This window comes from Chrysoperla carnea, chromosome 2, assembly GCF_905475395.1.
Source record: "Chrysoperla carnea chromosome 2, inChrCarn1.1, whole genome shotgun sequence".
In the NCBI taxonomy this organism is placed as follows: domain Eukaryota; kingdom Metazoa; phylum Arthropoda; class Insecta; order Neuroptera; family Chrysopidae; genus Chrysoperla; species Chrysoperla carnea.
Genome location: NC_058338.1, coordinates 19659221 through 19682791, shown reverse-complemented (window position 1 = coordinate 19682791; position 23571 = coordinate 19659221). Strand labels below are relative to the sequence as shown.

The window sequence follows — 23571 nt, the reverse complement described above, 5'->3', positions numbered from 1 at the left end:
CTTTATGCGTATTTGGCTTTTCGAATGTTTTATGCAAATAAAACCTCCTTTGATTTTTTATATAAATAAAAGCTTGTTTTTAACCAGTTTAACTGATATCAATGGTTTTTCAATAAAATTTTTCCATTTAAGAAACGATGAAAAATGTCTATATATTTCGATATATTTAATTAATAAAATGATGTATTATAGGTAAAGTTTAGGCTAGGCACTATAGCTTCTAAGATATATAGTATTATAATTTAGTTAAGTGACGATAATAATAAATAATTTTCAAACTAAAACGTTTAACATTATATTTTAATTTAAAACAAATTTAATGTAATTAAAGAACCGTTTTTAAAGTAAGGTAATAGGGAATGTCGAAGTTTTTTTTGCTAAAATAAAAGCTCATTCTTGCAACAAACAGCCGAGAAAAGTTATTTTTCGAATAACTATAAAAACAATCAAGATTAAAGCCCTCTCAAAGATTTGTTTGTATCTTTTTCTAGCATAACAGTTTAGTTTAAAATTATGCCATCAGAAATTTCTTGGTCCGATTTTAATTTTAATTTCACTTTTCATTCCTTTTTACGGTATTTTCATGTTTTGTTAAGAAAAGTGAGAAAAACAAATCATCAAAATTGCTTATTGCTAATTTCTGTTGTAAAATAAAAATGATAATTATTCATTTAAATTTTAATTTTAATCTTTTTTCAAAATAATAAACTTATGTCGGTTTAAGACGGATGGATGTTGTTTCTAAAATAAATAAGTTAATTTACAAAAAGAAAATAATAAATCAACAGCATTTTATTATAATTATTTTACAAGTGTAGGTATATCTTTTAGCTTTCACCTTTACATCAATAAAAAAAATGACAAAAAGACGATTAATTGAATACCTACATGATGTTGGAAACAGCAAAGTGAATGGGAACCGGTTAGAAATTATTTTAAATTTTGACAAATGTATGATGGAAATTATTATTTTTTTATCCATAGACATGTTTTTCTTAATTTCCGATTATACTGCTAAAAGTTGATGTACGGTAATGTTATTTTTTTCTAAATTTTCGGATTTTTATAAAGAACAACTATTGTCATCAGATAGTGGTACAATTTTTTCTCAATTGTTTAAACTTATAAAATGTTTCAATCATATACATCTATAATAGGGTTCCGTAAAGTGAACTGCTGTGAAGCTTGTAAACTTCTTGTACCATAGATCACACATTTTTATTGATATCTGTTTAGATTTAATCTCAAAAATACATAGCGTGAATAATAGTTCTATAAACAGAGACTATTTTCATTGTTTTCTTTGAAAAGTTGACTTCAAAAAGGACACAAACGTAAATTTTGATCCTTAGTTGAATATCTTCTCCTACAATAAAATTATTAAGCTCCATTATGCGTTAACGAATTATACTGTCATCGAATAAATTTTATTGAATTTTAAGTTTGAAAACTGATGAATTGCAAGTATACACATAGGACTAATTAGACAATATAAATCGATATTTCTCAAATATAACTTCGATAACTGTACTTTGATTTTATTATACATTTTCAGAATTTCACAAAACTTTCTATTCATTTAAAAAGAATATACTATTTTCCTATAATGTACTATTGGTAGGACATGATCGTCCTTAACTCAACAAAATAAAAAATAATCAATATTTTGCTGTATATTGTGAATATATTTACATATCTACCTACTCCTAAATAAGTACACTTTTAATGTGAATGAACTACATATCAATTGATTGAGTTTGAAAATACATGCATACGTACGTTTTAAGTCTTTTGATAATAATCACTTGTTTATATAAAATACTTACAAAGTAAGTATCTAAATAAAAAAAATAAATAAAAAACAACACGATCCAATAATAATGCCGTTATGTTGTACGACATTGAAATTAAAAAAATATAAAAACGTACCTATAACAACACGCACTAATGTAATAATTGCTTTGATTTTAAATACCTTATCACAGAATAATTATTGTGATCGTTATTGAAAAAAATATGTTAAAGCTTTGTTTTAAAATGTTAATGACCAGGTTATAAGCAGACCAAGTTCGTATAAGATCGTAATAACTTTTTTTTTTTCATTGATACATATTGTTTCTGTGACATCGAAACAAATGAACTTGTCGGGAACGCTGAAGCTGCGTAATCCGCATAGTTCGCAATATACGCAGTAGCTGCAAATTTGCTAAAAAGAAAGTAAGAATACTAGTAATAAGACAGCTAATATTTATAGACACCAAAGTTAATCGTCAATGACGGGCTGTTCAAGTCTACGCTTATTTAGATTACACATCAATATTCCTTTTCAACATGAAAGTATTTAAGGTAGTATAGCATTGACAAAACATGAAATAGTTTAGTCAAATCAGCAATCATTTTATATTAAATAAGAATATAGTTTAAAAAACTAAAAAACACGCTTGTTGCTTGTTCTAAGTATATATGTATAGTATGGTTATCGGTAGTATAATAAATGTATATAACTGATGATGTCCTATGCATGGGTATGATATTAGATGGGAGAGTTACCTGCAAACATCAAATACCAAGAGCTTGACCTATGTTGTTCATTTATTTACAGATAGACAGAGAAACAGGCAGACTACCGGAAATGGACTAATCAGTTGAAATTATTAATTTTGTTGGTAGCATCAATATTTTTCAGCGTTACAAACTTGGGACTAAATTTAGTATTCCTTGATATACTACCTTAAAAAATGCATATATCACTATTGCTAATATAACTAATATTTACTTCATATGTGTACAGCGTTTGGTATGCAATGCATTAAGGTACTCAATTTTTAAGGTGTGTAATATGTGTTATACTATGACATACATCATTAGTTTGTACTTACTTATTCAATATTTAAAAAATGAAAAAAGTTTAGTTTCTTAAAATGAATAACTTTTATACAAAGCAAAACACTACAAATTTATAACTATGAAATATAAAAACTTTTTCAATTAACTTTTTTTGATATCTCTAACCATCTCTGTAGTAGGCTAAGCTTAAGGTTCAGGTTTCGGTTATATATTATAATAAATGTGACCCACCCCCCTGTATGACTGTGCAAATTTTCTAATCGATATTCATATAAATGACGAAAGTGAGAGGGTGTCTTCATCTTAAATGCAACACACTGTATAACAGAACTTTTGAATTGTCAAGCGTCTCTCATTAGTTCAAAAATAGTCTAGAAATGCATTTCTGATCTCAAAGATTTAGACTGGTTTAATGAATTCGCTTTCTCTAGATACGATATATAAAATATAATACTAAAATATATCGAATCTTCAAATTCTTAAATCTAAAATCATAATTAGAATATTATTGCTATACATCCATAGTTCTGAAACCTATAGCTCTACATATTAACTAAATCAACTTTTTCCATTCATTAATTGCTAAGAAAATAGGTTTGTCAGAAGCAAAATAGTAATCATCATCAGATGTACGGCATCCTAAAAATGAAACTTTAAATCATTATATAGATTTCATAAATTTTTTAAACCAATTTTTCATAAATCGTGATAATAAAATGGATCATTACTTCTCATAAGAGGTACAAACTATGTGAGTACCCAAGGTTTACTTTTTCTTTTAAATAAGAACAGGTATACGAATCTACAGACACATTTTAACCTGAAATAATAATATTTTTAATATGAAAACTCATTAAGATGTGATTATTGTAAATCTTGCATGTAAAAAGATGTAAATAAGTAATGTATGCTTAAGCATTTATGTATACTTAATGACATTCAAAATTATAAGCATAAAAATTTAATGTCATGAGACATTCTTATTATACTGTGGATGTACTAGATGAGCTAAGAAAACAGAGCCAATAATTTGTACCAATACTTCTAGCAAGCTCGTCGGCTTCACAATTTCTTGGAATGTCTCTGTGTCCCGGTACCCATACAAGGTTTACATTTATTTGTTCCGCCAGCTCATTTAAGGATGCACGGCTACCTGTGCTAACTTTGAGGGTGGGAAGTAATAAAACTAATGAAATATAATTTGTAATAGCCACGAAAACACACTTTATTAACATGGACTAAAAAGTACAAAATTATTTTAATTAGAATTCAAAGTTAAATGGCTTAGGAAGGTCTTTACATGCATTCTTAAAAACTACAGACACCGAATTTTGAAGACATTCTATTTACAGACACGGAAGACCCTACGCTTTTATATATTTATGATTAGAATTAGTATCATTTTGTACTTTTAGGTCCACATGTTATTGAAGCCTGTTTTCTTAGTTCTTTTCACGTATGTTTTGAATTTAACATTAAAATCTTTACAAATGTTAACCAAACTGTCTTCCCGTTACGATATGATATCAGGTTTTAGATGCAGAGTTTTTAATAGATGTGCAATTTGCAAACGTACGAAAATATTGAAAAATTCCACTATATATTCATATATACATATTGAACAAACTAATACGAGCACGTTTAAAACAATAAACAAGTTTCAGACAATATTTTTTTTTTTTTATGAAAAATTTATTGATTGTTAATTTAAATTAATAGCATTTAAGTAGCTAATTTTAGCAATGAGATACATAGCCCTCGAATCATCTTGTAGAATGCAATAGAACTATGTCAAATTGTTTTACAAGCAAATTATTAATTATTTAGTATACAATATTTTTTTCTAAAAACTATTAAAGTAGGTAATTGCTCCTAAACGTTTAATAGTTTCCTAAAAATAAACAAAATTTAATTTTAAAATATTATTTTTCGTCTAAATTCATGAAGTTATAACAAAATTCATCATCAAAGTTGAAAATAAGGTACAAATAATTTCAACCACAAGTCTTAACTTGCCTTGGCGCTCGTACTACCTTAAAGATATTATAAAACGATATAGATTAAATGCAATGAATATTATTTTAGTGGAAGCGCAGATAAATTCAAATTTTGATATAAGCAGATATGTTCAATGTTTTTACTTGCGCTCCCACCAAAAGTAGTAAAAGTATAGTTTTACAAAATGATTACTTTTTTTTTAAATACTTTAAACGGATTTGGCTCATTCGACGCTTTTTTTACCATGCTTATGTAATGTGCAAGGTATACTAAGTTTAGTCCCAAGTTTGTTACGCTTAGAAATATTGATGCTACGCACAAACTTTTGTTATATGTGTTCATAAAATCACCTAATTAGTCCATTTTTGTCCGTCCGTCCGTAGACGAAAAAAGATATCAAGCTGAAATTTTTACAGCGTACTCAAGACGTAAAAAGTAAGGTCGAGTTCGTAAATGAGCCACATTGGTCAATTGGATCTTGGATCCGTAGGACCTATCTTGTAAACCGTTAGAGATAGAACAAAAGTTTAAATGTAAAAAATATTCCTTATAAGAAAATAATCAACTTTTGTTTGAAACATTTTTTCGTAAACATCACTGTTTACCCGTGAGAGCGCAAATTAGGCTTGTATTATATGGGAATATCAGTTATGTATGTGTGACATAGGTGTAATGTGATAGAGTAATCAACACTGTGCATGCATGGTATTTCAACAATTAACTCATTCAATTGTTTGTTTTCACTTGTTTACGTTATATTTGATATTGCATTCAAAAATTATTTCACGAATGAATACTCAGTTTCTTCAACTAATGCATGTTTTCCCAAATTTAAGCTATAGAAGATGTAAACAAAAAAAAAACAAAAACTCGAAATCTTTATAAAATAACACTTACCAAAAACTAAGCAAAAATTAATCCAAATGAAAATAGATATACACACAAAATATTCACTAAAAATTCACAATAACTTTAAAAATATTAATGGCACACTAACTTAAATTTACTGGTTTAAAAAATAACAATTTTTCAAAAAATCAGTTCCAGTTTCTAAATATGAAATAAAAATATTAATCAAAAACTATATTGCACTAATATAAAAAAAAAAATATAAAAAAAAAAAAAATGATGCATCCACTAATTTGAAGAAAAATGCATGCATGCACATGCAATAATGAATCCACACGCAACTAATTAAAAATATTTCTTAATTACAACAAATCATACACACAAACAAAATGCATAACTTCTTTCAAAAAAACTATACACTTCGCATAGAATGCGTTTTTACTTGATTACTGCAAGAAATTAATAAATAAACTGAATGTTGTTTGCTTCAGCGTGGTAAGTTTACTAACAAAACAAACTTTCTTTAAACATCGCGCGGCGGCTGACTTAAGCATGATGTACATACATACACACAACAATCATACATATGAGTCTGATGGCGCGCGATTCTACTAGAGGTATTCATTCCACAATGAAAGGTAATTACAGAATGGCTACCACCAAAATTATTACATTCACGTACGTTTTCAAGAAAAACTGTAAAGCTTTAGTTTACTAGGACAGTGGTGGTGCTGCAAAACGACCGTAATAAACATAAAAAGGCGCAAACGATGTTCTACTTTACAATCGCCTACCCCTAGATGTTATTATTGATTGGCATGATGTTCCCATTGTATGTTATTGCATTGTATAGCACACTTTCAGAAAATATACCAGTCATATTAACATAATTTTACTAAAAAAAATTATAAATAGCAGTTTAACGATTGGAAATGTTGCAGGAGGTTAAAAGGAATATAAATTAAGCTTATTTCTTAGCAACAACGTTGGAGGGTGTTTCAAGGGGTGAAAAAGGGGTTCAAATCAGGCCAGATATTGCCAGAAAGATTTATCTAAAATACTATATACCCACATAAATACCCACAGCTTAAATTGACTCACTTACCGATACAAATTCTACAGCAGTTCTAGACATGCTAGAAAGATGCAGTTTTTGACTTTCATCACAGAATCGCTCGAAACCTTCGAACTTCATCTTTTTCATTGCAATTCCCCTGGAAAATTGAAAAATCCAAAATTACGTTTTTCAGTTCTATACATGCTAGAAAGATATAATTTTCACCAATTGACCCAAAACTAAGTAAAAATTAACAGAAAACTTTGAAAAATTTCATTAACCATCGCAAACCCTCAAAAAAAATCGGAAAAATTATAAAATTTAAGGTTCAAAATTCGTATGAAAAAATTTATATAACAACACAAACTACAAAGTTTATATAAAAAAGTAAGAAAACTATCGCAATTATACAAGACTAGGAGAGTAAATATGGCGGTGGCATCTTAGAGTTAAAAAAAAATCGAATAAAATAAAAAAACTGTAAGACTCTCTGTTTTAAAGAATTTACTACCCTTGGTAAGACTCGATTACTCTCACGGTTTTACTGAAACTTTATAATTTTTATCATTGGATCATTGGAAGAAGTCTCACATCAAAATTGAATAAATGAAATAATTAGACCCTTAATATCTACTGCAGCATCCTCCCCCCACACCAATATCAATGATTTTTTACTAATATTAATTAAAGAAAATTTCCAACTTTGTTTTAAATTTATTATAAAAATCTATGAAAAAATATTTATTTAACTTTTGTGGGCCTTCCTGTGTTTAAACTCATGTTTTACTTTAGTTTGATGATCAACTACAGATTATATTTTATGGATAGTAATTACAGAATGATTTATACATTTTTCTTTGATGTAACGTATAACACATCCAAACAAAGTATCGTCGTAAAAATACGGTGAAAGCTCTATGAAGTAACACTACATAATGAAAACATGAAAATGTAAAACATAAAGGAGTAATAATATTTTACGAGACACACCTTAACTAGTAATAGTTATCGCTAATGGATATTGAACCTAAATCATATGGTTCGATACTTAAGGTTAACAAGGACACTTGGATACTATTCATTAAGGAGATATGCAAGGATTGAATAATACTAGGGATTTCAACTTTATAAATAGATATTTTAATTAACAAAGTTTCCAAAAATCACAAAAAAATCCTAGGTCATCGGAAATTTTATTATTATTTTATCGTTCAAAGTTTCATTTTAATTTTTAAAGCTTACCGGATGACAAAAGTCAAAAATAATATATCCCTGGATAATTATTATTAATTTTTGAATTAATCAGTAATAATAAAAGTAAGTCAAATAGATCATCATATACTTAGCATTTGTTCGATTGGAGGTGTGTCGCAAGCATACAAATCATACTTATATGAGTAAATACTTTATACGGTATATTAATTAAATGCAGGTGAAAAAAATAATTGATAATACAAGATATAAAACCGAACCAAAGTGCCTGAGGAATTTGTGTCGTTGAAAAAACTGTCCAGCTTCCATGTCATAACTTTTGAAAATTAAAGTAGTTTTTATGAAAATTTCAAACAATTCTTTCATTAAAACTTTTATAGTGCATTATAATTATTCCTTCTTCAGTTGCATCTTTTATTCTTACTCCCAAACTCAAATCTTTGGTTTCAGAGTGAGAATGAACAAACAAAGTTTAAGTTGAAATCCTTGATAAAATAACAATCTAATTGCAGAAGCCTGGAATATCCCAATTTCTTTTTATCAAGGTGGTCATCGCCGGTGGCAGCCTTTTTAGGTCCTTTATTATTAATTAAATTATAAATTACATTTTTATGATTTTGCTTTAAGCATTAATTCATGGCTATGGTCATTGTAATTTCTGATAAATAAAATCGAAATATTCTCACGGACAACATGAGATGCTATTTACATATCGAAAATTTGAAAATTGTCTACAAATATCCAGAACCCGTTGCTCCGAAGAATCTTCAAAAAAATATTGTCTTCAATTTTGTCAAAGCGAATAATCTAATACATTCAAAAGTCGATATCTCAGAAATTATCCATCTAAAAAAATAGAAACAAAATAGTCAAAAATAATTTTGATAAAGAACCGACTCAAATCAATAATAAACTGATAAACTGAATGTTAGTAATTACTTTTGAAGTCGATGCTAACCATATCTTTAGCTAAAAATTGATTCATTTCCAGTCTGTGTCTTCTTCCATGAATTTTCGGAGGTTGGCGAATTTTTTTAAAAGAAAGAAATTGTTATTAATTTAATGTTATCTACCCATTTGATATTGAAATCATGCTTTTATAACTTGGACCACCATATACTATAACATAATTGAATTCATAGACATATTAATTTTTATTATTTTAAAGTATTTTAATGAGTCAATATTTTTTTAATAATTTTTATGATTTATTAATATGTATATTTAATTTCACAAAACCATAATAATAATAATAATAAGTAATATCAATTAATTAATAATTGTAAAAATATGTTATTATTTCCATACATCCATAATTAACCAATACACAATTATTGTGATATATTATTATTATATTAATTATTTTTATTTAAAACATTAAATATAATAAAGTTATTATAACAATGTATTCATCACATTTATTTTATTATATTTAATAGATTTAGAAATTAATTTCTGAAACTTTCTGTAATAGTAAAATTTCTCTATGGTATCGTGGTTAAATCTTTTAAATTTAATGTGGAAAACTTGTAATTATGTTAAAAATGCAATTATTTACTTATCATTTACACCGTTTTCAATTTAATTTCAGAAAGTATAAAATGTATTTCAAATTAAAAAATTTAATTTGAGAAAATATTACTAGTAATGAGAGTGTTTTAAAAAAACGAACGAGAGGTGTTGTGAGCACCGGGTAGGAACAATGTTCCTTTCGTCCAAATAACTGTATTAGTAATTAATTATAAATATTAGGTTTTTTATTTTTTCTGTCTCGATACTTTTTGCATTTCTGTGGGTTGATAATTTTTTTAAAAACATATTTTGGATCATAAATTGCAGAATAAAATGCATTTCATTGTTTTAACATAGTTTACAGTTTTTTAATGAGTGATATTATGTCATATTTTCCAGATAATGTGAGAATTAGTTATAAACAGTTTTTTAACAAACAGTTTGTTTGAAATCTTGCATAATAATAATTATACATATGTATTCAAAAAATATTATTTACATACTCGATGGTTCGTAAAAATTACTTACTTCAAGCTATCTGAAACTAAAAATATGAATCTTGTAATGAAATCCAGACCTACTGTTAATAACTGTTAATTGCAACCCCGGTGACTGCCAATAATAATTTGTACTAATTAAAACAGGAGAAAATTACCCACTTTCAGTAGTTCCAATTTAGACTAATAGATGGCAATACTTGTACTTACCATTTTTAAAGGTCAATGCAAATATTCATATTTAAATCAGGTAGATGGAAGTTGCAAGCCCGTCAACTGAAGGGCTTATAATTCGTATTAATTAAAACAGGTGTGGACCCGCTTTCAGTAGTTCCAATTTAGACTACCAGGTTACTTACCATTTATCAATTAAATAATAATTTTCCATTTTTTGTTTTAAGCATATCGTAGGTATATAAGGTATTGTGGCCAATCAGTATAGACCTGAAGCCCCTTCTTCATTGATTCGTCCGCCAAAACTATTGCTAATGTTGCTATTGCCTCAATTGTCAAATTAGTTTGGCGTTCACACCGGTACTAACATAATGATATCCCTACATAATTGTTTACCGTATATCCCATCTACGTTCTTATTTTACAACCATCATGATTTTACTGGTTCTAAGAAATAAAGAACTTGAAACTACGGAACTAAAAAGGAAATCTTTATTGATAAATTTTTATCACGTGGGCATTAATTGCCTATGCCTTTCTGCATAAAAAAATCAATTCAATTAAAGAATATGGTTCACTTGGTTAAATTCGTTTGAATCAAATCCTGAATCAGAATTAAAAAATATGAACCAGTCTGTATAGAGATACAATTGCAGATTCATTACTGAATCATTTGTATTTAATTGTTTAAACATTTAAAAATTAATAAACTTGTTTAAAAGAATAAAACAACAACAATTATCACAAAAAACAATAACAATAGTCTCATACTAATATTAAACAGATATGAGTCAAGGCTATATAAGTATAGAATAAATCTATTCATCCAACACTCGTGAAAAATTTTATAATGATGTGAACGGAAATTCGCCTACATTGTAATAAATAATTTTCTTAGTAAATATATTATTTATATATATTCACTTATTATAGTTAAATTTGTATAGGTAAAATTTATCAAAACATATTACATTTAAATATCAATATTCGAGTAATAACTAATATCTACGAACACGAAACAAAATGTTCTATAGGCGAAATTTATATGATACTAGAGCTTGATACTAGCCCGCTTCGATGGGTAATTTACCAAAACATATTAAATTTAACAAGTGAAAACAAACAATTGACTGAGTTAATTGTTGAAATACCATGCATAGACAGTATTGATTACTCTATCACATTACACACTCGAAATAATGGTAAGGATTATTTTACACAGGTAAAATATATGTACAGTTTTCAATTTTTTTGATGTAAAATAGTTATAATTTATTGAGTATATCAGAAAAGATGGCCACAAATTGTTTTGCATTTACTATTTTTACAGAAATCTTTAATTTATGGTTCAAACTGATGCTCATAGACGGCGCAGTAAAATTTAATTTATATTAAAATATTTTTATAAATTATAGCTCATGTGTTATTCTGATGTATGAGCTATATTGTCGTAGAGTTGCATTCAAATCCGTTCAGTATTTTTTGCGTGAAAGCGCAACAAACACACAAACAAGCATCTTGTTTACTTCGTTTAATTATTCACGGGTAAGAGCATTTTCGATTAATTTGATCGAGATAATAAGGTTTGACTGTACTGAAATGCTGTTGTATTTAATAAAATATTACATTTTAAATATTATTTATATAAAACAATGCGTATTTAAGTACAAACATTTCAACACCATACAAAATTTGTTATTGTAATAATTAATAAATGTAATTGTAAATTGCATTACATTTAGCATAGATTTTATTTTAATTAATAAAACTAGACAGTTACTTTCAAGAAAATTATTAGTTATTAGACGATAAGCTCTAAGAAAATAACGTTTTCAATTAGATCAATTCCTAAAACAGGAAACCGCCGCCGAAATTTCCACACTCTTGCATTTCCGTTCCAATATTCGTAAATAAAGCTAATATCGGCATATTCTTGATATGTAAACCTAGCCATTAAATTAATCTTAAAATTACAACTTGAAAAATTAAAAACACAAACATAAACAATCAAAAGTCACCATAAAAATAATATGACAAAAAAATTACATGGCCTACCAAATTAATTTATTATTAAGTTTACTCCTCTTGACTATTATCTTTGAGGACATAATAGTGCACATTACTCCTGAACTATTGGGTTTTGGACAAAAGTATATAAGACAATTTAGACTTAAAATTGTCCAAAGAATACACGCCCAAACTATTCCCATTCAGTCATAGGACTATAGAATATTCGAGATTTAATCATCTAGATTATGCTAATTTACAGATAAACACTATATTCAACTAGAATCTGATTATCCTACTTTTGTAAAGTTTGCTGACATACCCGATAGGCAATGCTATACTCGTATTATCACATTTTTATGTAATATTTATATAAATAGCTTATAATAAATAAATAATGCGATATCCTTGATATGAATGTCACTAAAGTAAAAATAATATTTTAAATGTGTCTGTCTGACTTTTTATATATTTATTATATGTGACACTGATATCTGCTGATATATTAAGATTTCAAATATAATAATTTATGCTGAATATTAAAAGTTTTATTTTATTTTTACTATTATTATACAATTATTAAAAAGTTTACGAAAAATAATTACTTGATAAATATTTACAAAGAAATTTAAAATATTTTTTTAGAATAAAACTCCAAAAAAAATTAGAAATTGGTTATTAATATTGGGTAAAATAGTTACGGATTCTTTTCGATAGAAAAACTATGATAATCGTGTTTATAAATCAATAAAATTTCATAAAAATCATGTCTCCTCTAGTTATCAGATGGGTGAAGATCGACCTTAAACTGTCTCTTGCACTATATTCCTTTGTTAATCGAATTTTATTCTAGAAACACCAAATTTTATCTTAGGATAAACATCTAAAAATTACTTAATATTTTAAGAAAGAAGAAGTTTTAGAAAGATTGTGTTAAATGTTTTAAGGTGTAAGTAAATATTTAATATTAATGTTTATGTTATTTGTTATTTGAAGAATACCTTGGAAAATTTATTATTAATTTATTCCACATTCTTATGTCCACCTTACCAGTCACATAATATTATCATACTTGTATATAAAAACTGAACATAAAATATATATAAAAACATTTGTAAATATAATTTGGTTTGTATGTTCTCTGTCGCGATATTCCATGAAAAGATATCTTCAAAAAAATTTTTTAAAAACACGTTTTTATTGAAATGTTACCTTAAAACATAAATAGTACCTTAAAACAATTTTAAAACAGCACGGGATGTTCTTTATTCGTCAGGTTCATGTCTTTTTAACATTAATGTTTCAATGAAATAATTTTTTAGTTCAAACTTCTGTAAAATCGTGCCGGCATAGTTTATACACATTACAATTTTTTTTAATAAAAAAATTCATTAATTAACAACCACCAAATATTTATTTTACCAATTATTTTTCTTCTATCCTTTTGAAATTAATTTTTTTATATATCTGGAATCAAGTTTCATTCCATAAATGTTTAATGCACATTAATATAGTGTAATATTAGAAATGAGCATTACACCATATTGATTTTCAACGGGTTTTAGCTACTTATAAATAATTATGTAGTTGAATTCTCATATAAACTTGTAAGTACTTCGAGGCATATTTAAATATCAATATGAATCATGATTGTTGAATCTTCTTCGTTGGAATAATCTGTCTAATTCTACTAAAACCTGTTTTTTTAAATTTAATACTTATACAGTCATTTGATACAAAATGTATCATACACAATTTTGTTACGTATACTTAACAAACATATCATGCTGGAACTATATAGCTTTGATGAATTTTCTTTCTTCAGCAAAATATACAACAACATTAAAACCTGCACATATAGCATATAGGATGGATCATTTTAATATATTATGGCTAAAAGCTCGTATTGTAGTTAAACCTGTCAAAAAATATATTAATCAAAAGTTGCGGAATTTGATAGGAGACATCATATTCTGACATCAGATTGAATTTAGTTCTCTATAAGTTATTTTTTTAATGGTTAACTACAAAACGAACAATATGTCATAATAGATTAAAATGGTCCATCCCTGTATACTAAGACCCAACTTCTTTTTAATTTTAATAAAATTAAAAAATGTTTATCTAAGGCCATATAAATGCATCCAGTAATAGTCTGGCAACTAATCTTTGGAAATATTGAACAATGAAATAAACAAATGGTGGAAATGCAAATAAATTATACGGGATATGAATTATCACTGTATATAACGCATTTATTTGCGCTCCCACCATATTTTTAAACTTACTTAGTGTCTATCAATGTCTAATTTATAAATATAAATTTTTTTGTTTATTCATAAATAATTCCTTAAGACTTGAAAAGATTGACACGTTGGCATATAGCCTAATTGATTTAACATTACCCACGCAGCTATACGTCCATAGTTCGAATCTTGAAGGATGTAAGTTAAGTAAATTCAACATTTGTTTGTAATTACATTCTGTATATTGAATATAAGGGTCTATATAAAATTCAAAACGTTTCTTCTGTAAGTATATTATTTCTTTGCTGAGAAAATACTTCTTTTTATATACCTACGTGTTGTGTTTTTTTGTAACATATTTTAAAAACTGATGCTTTTTAAAATGCCTTAAGTTAAGAAATTCAACTTTGGTACGTGAGATTTGTTTGATTTTCGTATTTTATGTGAATGGGAATTAAAATTATTATAGGTATAATACGAGACCAAATTATAATAAACTCTGCCTGATTAACACCCTTTTCTATTACGTTTATGTCCTTAAATGCCGAGGGAAGCGTAGGATCTCAACAAAAGAACGCCATCGAACTAGATTTTACGCCACTTTTAAATTTATAATATTGATTAAATTAACTTTTTTTCAATTTACCAACACGTTTATTAAAACCAAATTTTTAATATGCCCCACATTCCATATTCCATAATCGATGAATCAAAAAAAAATTAAAAACATAAGATAGCTGATAACTGATAACTGATAGCTGAGATAACCGCTTACAATTATTACACAGTCGTATTGTCGTAAATGTAGTTGTACTTATGTACTTATTGTCTAAAATAATTAAGTATCAAAAATATAATTAATAATTAATTATTATTAGTGATTAAATCATCTTCTTCAGATAATAAATAAAATTTCAGTGGGTAGTTTTAAACTAGACAGAATTAATCGGTCAGTGTGTTAGTTGTTAATTTTAAACCCACATTAAATTCAAAAAATTTTATTATTTTGCTCTATCACATCGGAATTACTTCTAATTTTGTATATAATTTTCTAAAACATCTTGGCAAAAAATATTGTCATCGCTCTAAACATGTATAATTCCGATTTTCCACCAAATGGGCAGTTGAGTTTTCCTTGAAAAACAAAACCAAAACTGAAGCTGTAATGGCCATTACATTGGAAGTCTTCAAAAAGTTTGCAATTTTGTTTTATTCGACACGAGTTTTTGGTTTATTATTTTTTTTTTTTTTTGTCTGTTTAGTGGAAAACCGGCTTTAGAAGTTCTGTTTTGGCAAAATTTGGCGAAATTTTGAAAACTCTTTATTAATGGTAGAAATTTGAGACATATAGGCTTTTCAAGGGATTGACAATTTTAATATTTTTATATTTAAAAAATGTAATATATTTCAACTAAAAAGCCATTTTTCCCCACCAATTTTCATGAACAAACGGAACAAATTCGGGACAAATCTAAAAAAAACTATCGAAGTTCGGAGCTACGAAAAGGGACGTTTCCGGCTACATTGCTTTTATTCCAAAATGCTCGTATGGGTCCTTTTGATATGGGTACCATATGACTATATATATATATATATATATATATATATATGTATTTAATATACGACAAAAATTCAGAAGTGGGTTAAATAATACACACATGTGTAGAAGTGGCACTAAAACTTCCCACCCTATGAAAAAACATAGCAATTCGAGGGCAATTCGAAAAACATTTCTATCGCGTAAAATTCTTTCCAAATTTTCGAAATATTTGTTTAATTCGCCATTAGTTTAAAGATTACAAATGCGTCTATAAATTTGGATGCGATTTATAGAAATACCTACTTGTAAGTTAAATGAAAGATTGTACCTAAAAATTACATAATTTTTGAGATCATAATTATTTTTATTTTTAAATATTTATTTATTACAAAAACATAAAATAACAAAATGTATATTTAATTTATAAAATAATTTAACAAAAAAATGTTTATATCGTTTAACTACTTATATAAATATTTTAAAGATAACCAATATGATTTCATAAAATTGAACATTCAAAATTCTTAACATTATATTTATAAATTATATTTATTACAGTCGTCCTATAGTTCTTTTTTTTGTGTAAAGATTCAACTAATTTAGTCAGAAATGTATATAGAAAATTCGTACAACGATTTTATTCTTAATCTTTGTATCTATAAAATGATTTTGGGCAGTTATTGTCGAAGAATAAATTTTCTATAAAAATATCCAAAGTCGTAATGACGAAAAATATAATCAAATATTTTTCTTAAGCCTTTAAACAAAATTTAAATAAATTAGAAAGAATAGATTTGAATTAAATTTGTCGATTCAAATAATTGACTTTTTGTTTTTTTGTGGTCTTCTAAGTACAGGGATACAAACTCGTATTAGTTTTAACTTGCGGTGTTATTAACGAATGCCTTATTGACACAGGTGGAATTCACCAAAATGCTGAACAAAATTATTTTCAAAAATTCTACTATTGTCTTCTGGTGTTACGAAATTAGACATTTGTCAGATTTACTTTAATCTTTACGTTAATCCATACTTAAGTTAATAAATTTACTTACGATAATTACGATTTTACGATTTTTTACGCAATTTTTTTATCTTTTACTAATTTTGTACTTATTTATTCAAGAAGACAAACTGTACCTATCTTGACCACAGTAAAATTTCGTTTTGAAAATGGAATTTTTTTTACTATAGGACTTAAAAAGCTATGAAATATATTCTTGATAGATATCTATATCATTAATTTGCTTACGAAAAATTTAACGTTATTTTATAAAATTTTCAAAGAGGCAATTTATTTTGGCTGGCATAACTAATATCAACCCATATTTTTTACATTTCTTGTTGCATACATCTTTGCTCGAAACTAATGTTTTTCTATGAAAATAAACAAAACTTACTTATATCAAGACTACCACTAGACTTTATCCAGAATCTTCGTTTTGGATACAATTCCGATGCTCTTTCAAATAAGGTATCACAAAGTAGGAAGTGTCATTTGAAATTTCCAAGTTGAGGTGGATGGGAGTAAAAGAATGGAGCCTAAAATTTTCTGGGTATCATTTTTGAACTTTTCCGTCGATACCTAAATCGACGTGTTTTCACTCAAAGCAATAATCAACATCAGGTCAAGAATTATTAAGTGCGGATACTTTTCAAATGATCACACTTTATATTATAAAGTAAATCAATCTACCATATACTACCAATTTTACAATTTTTTTCCCTCCTGCTTTGCTTACCCGTTTTGATGTACGTTCCCCTACATAAAAAATTTTAAAAATGTTACGCCAACTTAAATAAAATAGCCTTTATAAATTAACACTAATAAGATCGTTGCTTCTATAATATTATATAGATTTTAAGGTGCATTACAGTAATTTTCTTTGTCGAATATTTGAACTTGGATTACATTTAAAAATTACAAATCCCCGAGGAAGTTCTTAAGTATTTCTTTAACTATTTGTATAAATAAATTTATCTATAAATAAATTTGTTCTAAGCTTTTGTTAGAATTACTTTTTAAGTTGCAGAGATGTATGAAGATTTGACTTATTAACGAGTTTAGCGAAATAACATTTTGCATAGTCAAACCATTTAAATTCATTTTATTGATCCACGGCCGAAAGTACGTAGGTACTTACTGCATCTGTTAGGAGGCCGAAAGTCCCACATTTATGTTTTTGTACCAAAGTATAAATGTGAAACTTTCTGCTTTCTACTTTCGGTCGAAAATAAAGAAAAATAGTATACATCACATGGGCAGAAAAACCATGAATGTGGCGCTGACACCTTAACGTTAAATTCCCATCAGCAGGTACATATTATTAACTTTCGCTAAAATGAAGTAAATATCATCTAAACATCAGAAACATTGTTTTGGAAATATTTTCGGATTTGATGAGGATTATTCAGCAACCTAAATACATCTCTGCTAACGAATCGATATTTTCTAATTAATAATATATCTTTTAATTATTGCCAAGAATTTAGTAATTTGCATTACTGTTATTAAACTGTTATCAGACAATAGATTTCAAAGAGTTTTCACTTTAGATTGAGTGCAAAGTTCATGTATATTATCTGCCAAAAACTCTTGTATTTAAGATGTTCATTTTATATTATAATTATTTTTCTTTACTTGTACACCATTTGAACATTTTACTCATATGGGTGCCAACAATCACAATTGCGTACGCGATATTGTCGTTAAACGATTAGCATTATAGGCATCTTTGACTCATATAAATTCAGCCCTTTATCTTGAACCGTTTGAAAGTAATTTGATGGTTGCCAAACTTTTTACCATCACTGCATATTAAAAAAACAACCTATTTCGTAATTCACATGCCAATTCATATTTTCCTATATAAAAGATAATAATTCAGGAAATAATTTCCTCTGGAAGCACACAATTATTTCAGTACAAGAGATCGAGACACTCAGCCCTACTTCAAACAAAAAGTCTACACAGGATTTATTTATTTTTGATATGGTTAATCGAAATTTCGATCAATTAAAAAATGTGTTTCAGCTCAAGATCAGCTCCAACGCACGACTGAAGTTTACTCCTTAAGTGTTGTATAGTGTCTGTGTTCGTCAGGTTCAAACAATAGATGCTTTGTCGACAGTACACAAGTATACAAGTTACATATATGAGTCGGTCAAATGTTTTATGTGTCTGTTGACTATTACTATTCGGAAAACACAGTCACGGAGGATTAAATTCTAGAAAGAAAGTTCTATTCTAGAAAGTTTTTGGATCCGATATAAGTATAACATCAACAAGAAAAGGTTTCCTTAATTATTGCTACAAATTATGAGAATATCAGGGCTTAGTGTCAGCGCATCTTGTACTGCCATTTCATGTATATAATAGAGTGAATTTATTTTGAAATTCCACTGCACTCCCCCTCTAATTAAAATTTAAATATACACAGATTTGAGAAGAATGCTGCCTCATTTCAAAATAATTTCACTCTAACAAACAATAAAATATCATCAATACAATTTACAGATCTGCAACACAAGTTGCCTATCTATACTTTCAATGTATAAATTCATTCTTCATTTCTTGAATTTTTTCCATATTAATTTCTTTCGTTATTCTGTTTTAAATTAATTTAACTACTAATGGTACTTATGGATTCTGTACGTAATTCAATTAATTCTGTATAATTTTCAGAATTATTTAATAATAATGGTACATTATCAGATGTATCACCGCAATGTGATAAATTTGAATCATCCATTGATTTATGTAAATCTGTTGAATTTAAATTTGTTTGTGAATTCATATTATATATGATGTCCTTTAAATTTGGTATTAAATATTTTGATTTAGCGAATATAAACCAATTCTGGAAACAAAAATATGTGATTTTTAAATTTTCTTTAGGGTCGAAACTATAAGAGGGTAACCAGGGCAGTTCCTATAAAAATGAAATATTTTAGGGTACAAAATTACTTGGTGTCGATACTGTAGATTAAATTTAAATTTAGCGTTCCTAGCGTTTGCTATATAAATTACTTCAAAATTCACTTCAATGGATATACGTCAAATATGTATCTAAATCTAAGCACATAAGTAAGTTGTTATCCATATAATAAATAAATTTTTTAATTTACTTACCAATATAATGCTACAAAGAGCATATATTAAAGGCATTACAGAACTATAAACAGCATTTTCTAATGCTAAAACTGCAATAAACCATACACAAATATACGTTGTTTGTATAATTGCTAGCACTTTTAAACATGTTTTACATGAATGTAAACATTGTAAATATGAATTATCATTGCCATCAATATCATGCTGATAATGTGGATCAATATTATCAATTTTAATAATATTATAATTATTATTATCATTTGTATTTAAATCATTATCATTTAATTGTATATCAACATATGTAGCAACATGTTTTTCAATTATTTTTGATTTATTCTCAACGAAATCCACTGTTGTTATAATTGAATCTGTACTGGATAATTCATATTTGGATAGTTCCATATTAATTTTACGAATGCCATTTAATGATATTAATGTTGTAATAATTATTAAAGCTGTTACTGGGAGCATAAAATTTAGAAACATTCCTTTTTGTACAGACATCCAACAAAATTTCTTCGATTCATAACTACTGGGTGATATGCCATAAAATAACTACAACAACAAAATTTCGTAAATGAATTAGTAACCCTGTTTCCAAAAAATCACGGTCTTTCGAAAACGTTATTAAATCAAAACAATATTTTTTCACTTGGTTGTTCAAATATTGCCTATCACTAAAGGAGAAGCAATCAAAATAATAATTACCAATACTAAAAATGCTGGAACACCGTAGGAAAGGACCATGATTATTTTCAAATTTGGCACATATTCATTAGAGAAACGTTTTAATATAACGTAGCTGTGTGTAAAAATCCAAACCGATACAACCAAATGCATATAATGTAGTAAAACTGCTACAAATTTACAGCGATCTCGATATTTTGTCGCCTAAAACGTAAAAAACATAACTAAAAGGAAGAAACAAGTTTAATGATTTATGCTGTTGGCGGTTTTGTCTTTATTTAAATCCCATACAATTCTCCTTTAAAATGTATGCTACATAAAAGGCCAACCTCTACTAGCTCAACCCGTATTAACTCAACCCAATTTAATTTATAACTAGGTCATAATATCTTTTAAAATGTAAGTTACCAAAAATGGACAACCCGTATTAACTCAATACAATTTAATGTAATTAGGTTGATTTAATATAGATTTAATTAGCACTTGAGTTATTAATGTTGAACGAATTATAATGTGCAGGCTGTGAAATTTTTGAAAGAAGAAAACAATTATATACTTACATAAACACCCAACATAAAAATCAAATTCGTTATACATAAACAAAAAATAATATTTAAATATAATTTATAAATATCATTTTTAGCATGTTTCCGTAACAGCGTGCATATAATTGTTAAAAATTGTGCAGCAAAACTTAATACCGATCCAATTAATATAATTTCAGCACCAAATGTATATCCATTTTTAGTATGTGCACCATAATAAATATACATAATATTATCAATAAAATCATGATCGTGTAAATCGGTATCGGCCAATGAATTATCTGGTATATTGATTTCTGGTAATACATCCACTGTATCAACAAATTTTGATTCAAATGATTCAGGATTTGGTAAAATCTCTGAATCATGATTAAATTTTGATGTTATATTATTACTACTTAATTCATATTCATAATAGTAGTCATTGTCGATGTTATTGTTGAATAATATTTGACTTTCTGTGCGATTTGGTATTTCTATAAAATTCAAAATCAAGCAAATTACAATTGAGAATAGTTATTGGGGTCGTGATGTAATTTTAGCACAAATAAATAAATCCATTCAGCCGTTTGGAAGATACTAGGAATTTACAAGCAAACTACAAGATACGCGAGAAAAATATAGTCCTAAGTAGTCAAGTAAAAAATAGGTACAAGCAAATTTTATAATTTTGCAGTTACGGTCCGAATCTGCATTAAAAAATACCTCCATGTCTCTTTAAAAAATTATATTTGTGGTCAAAAAAATTTCTAGCTGGAATCGTTTGTTCGAGAGAAACCAATTTATAAAGAAAAATTTTCAATATTTTTTTTAAATAACCACTTCTACAGTTTTTTAAATATAAGCTTGAGGCGCTCTTATAGTTATAATACGCGATTCTGATCACCAAAAGCTGATATTTGGAGAGGAGGAGGAAAAACAGTCGAAATCGAAAAAACACTTCGAAGTACCAATTAGTAAAGGATGGGAAAAGTAAACAAAAAAGAACTAGAAAATTAAAATAATTTTGTTAAATGTAATGCAAAATTTATTGAAAAAGCATAGGGTTCTCTACTTCCGCTCTCATAATCACTCTACCATTAAAAATTGTAGACAACGCATATCGAACATCTTAAACTTTTTTACATTAAATTTAATATTAAGAAGTTATTTTGTACTTTCTAGTCCATATAGAATAAAACCCTGTTACATTAATTCTTTTTAATAGGAACAATAAACACTCCCTTCTCAAGGGTAATAAAAAAAATTCAATTTTCCAATCAATTTTATATTAAATATACTCGTATATTTCCAAAACTAATAATATTTTTGAAAAAACAACAACTTACGTGAATAGGCGACTGTAATGCCAAACAGCATAAATTGTATTTGTAATAAATGCATCATTATTGTTTATTTAAAAATATTTTTCCAATTGATTCAAATCATTGTATTTGATGGATACCCAAAAATACTATTGAGATGCTGCATGTACTATTTATCTCAGGTTGATCTCGTTTTATTTAAAAATAAAGCGAGGTATATATGTTATTTTATATTTATTGTCTCTTTTCATCATCAGAAAAACCTCGGAAAATATATACACATATATAGAAATATATTTGAAAATTATAGTTTGTTCACATTTACTCCTAGATAGTATATAATACAATGCATAAGCCGGAAAAAGTGTCGAAAGTGGAAAAGTTGGGAAACAGCACCGCTTCTAATGAATTTCGTGCATTTTTTTTACCCGAAATTCCACTTTTTGGCACAAAAACGGAAAACTCAGTATTTATCGTCCAACTTTGCTCTAATAGGTATTTTTGGCCACTGATTACGAATCCGATGTCCGATTACACGGATTGTATGATTCGTAATCAGAGAGAAAAATACCCCTTAGAGCACAGTTTGGACGATAAATATTTAATTTACCGTTTTTGTGCCAAAAAAATGAAATTCTTCACTAAAAATGACACGATTTTCGGAAGACGTGACAGAATCCGAATAATCTGATATCGGATTCGTAATCAGCAATCAAAAATACAACCTATAGTACAGTTTGCACAAAGATGGGCAAACTCCGTGTAATCGGACATCGAATTCGTAATCAGCATTAATGTGTTGTGCATGCTATTTTTTACATTTTTCTGTTGCTTATAACTGCATATCCCCTATCGTTGGCAGACTGTGTCTTTTTTTTCTGACACTATCTGGCAGTCTATATATCCAATATAAATTAAAGACAGAATAAAATTCATTATTGAAATAACTTCAAATTTCAATTTTGGGCTCAATTAACCTTGT

The 23571-nt window shown here is 27.2% G+C and overlaps 1 protein-coding gene across 1 annotated transcript in view; it reads right to left on the bottom strand.

Annotated features, from left to right (window-relative positions):
• The window catches only part of LOC123292205 (D-beta-hydroxybutyrate dehydrogenase, mitochondrial), a 51148-nt gene extending 45377 nt beyond the window's left edge, over window positions 1-5771 (bottom strand). Inside the window, exon 1 of the mRNA XM_044872770.1 lies at window positions 5743-5771. The gene's annotated coding sequence lies outside the window, so the exon portion shown is untranslated. The remainder of the gene's footprint in view (window positions 1-5742) is intronic.
• Between the last annotated feature and the right edge of the window lie 17800 nt (window positions 5772-23571).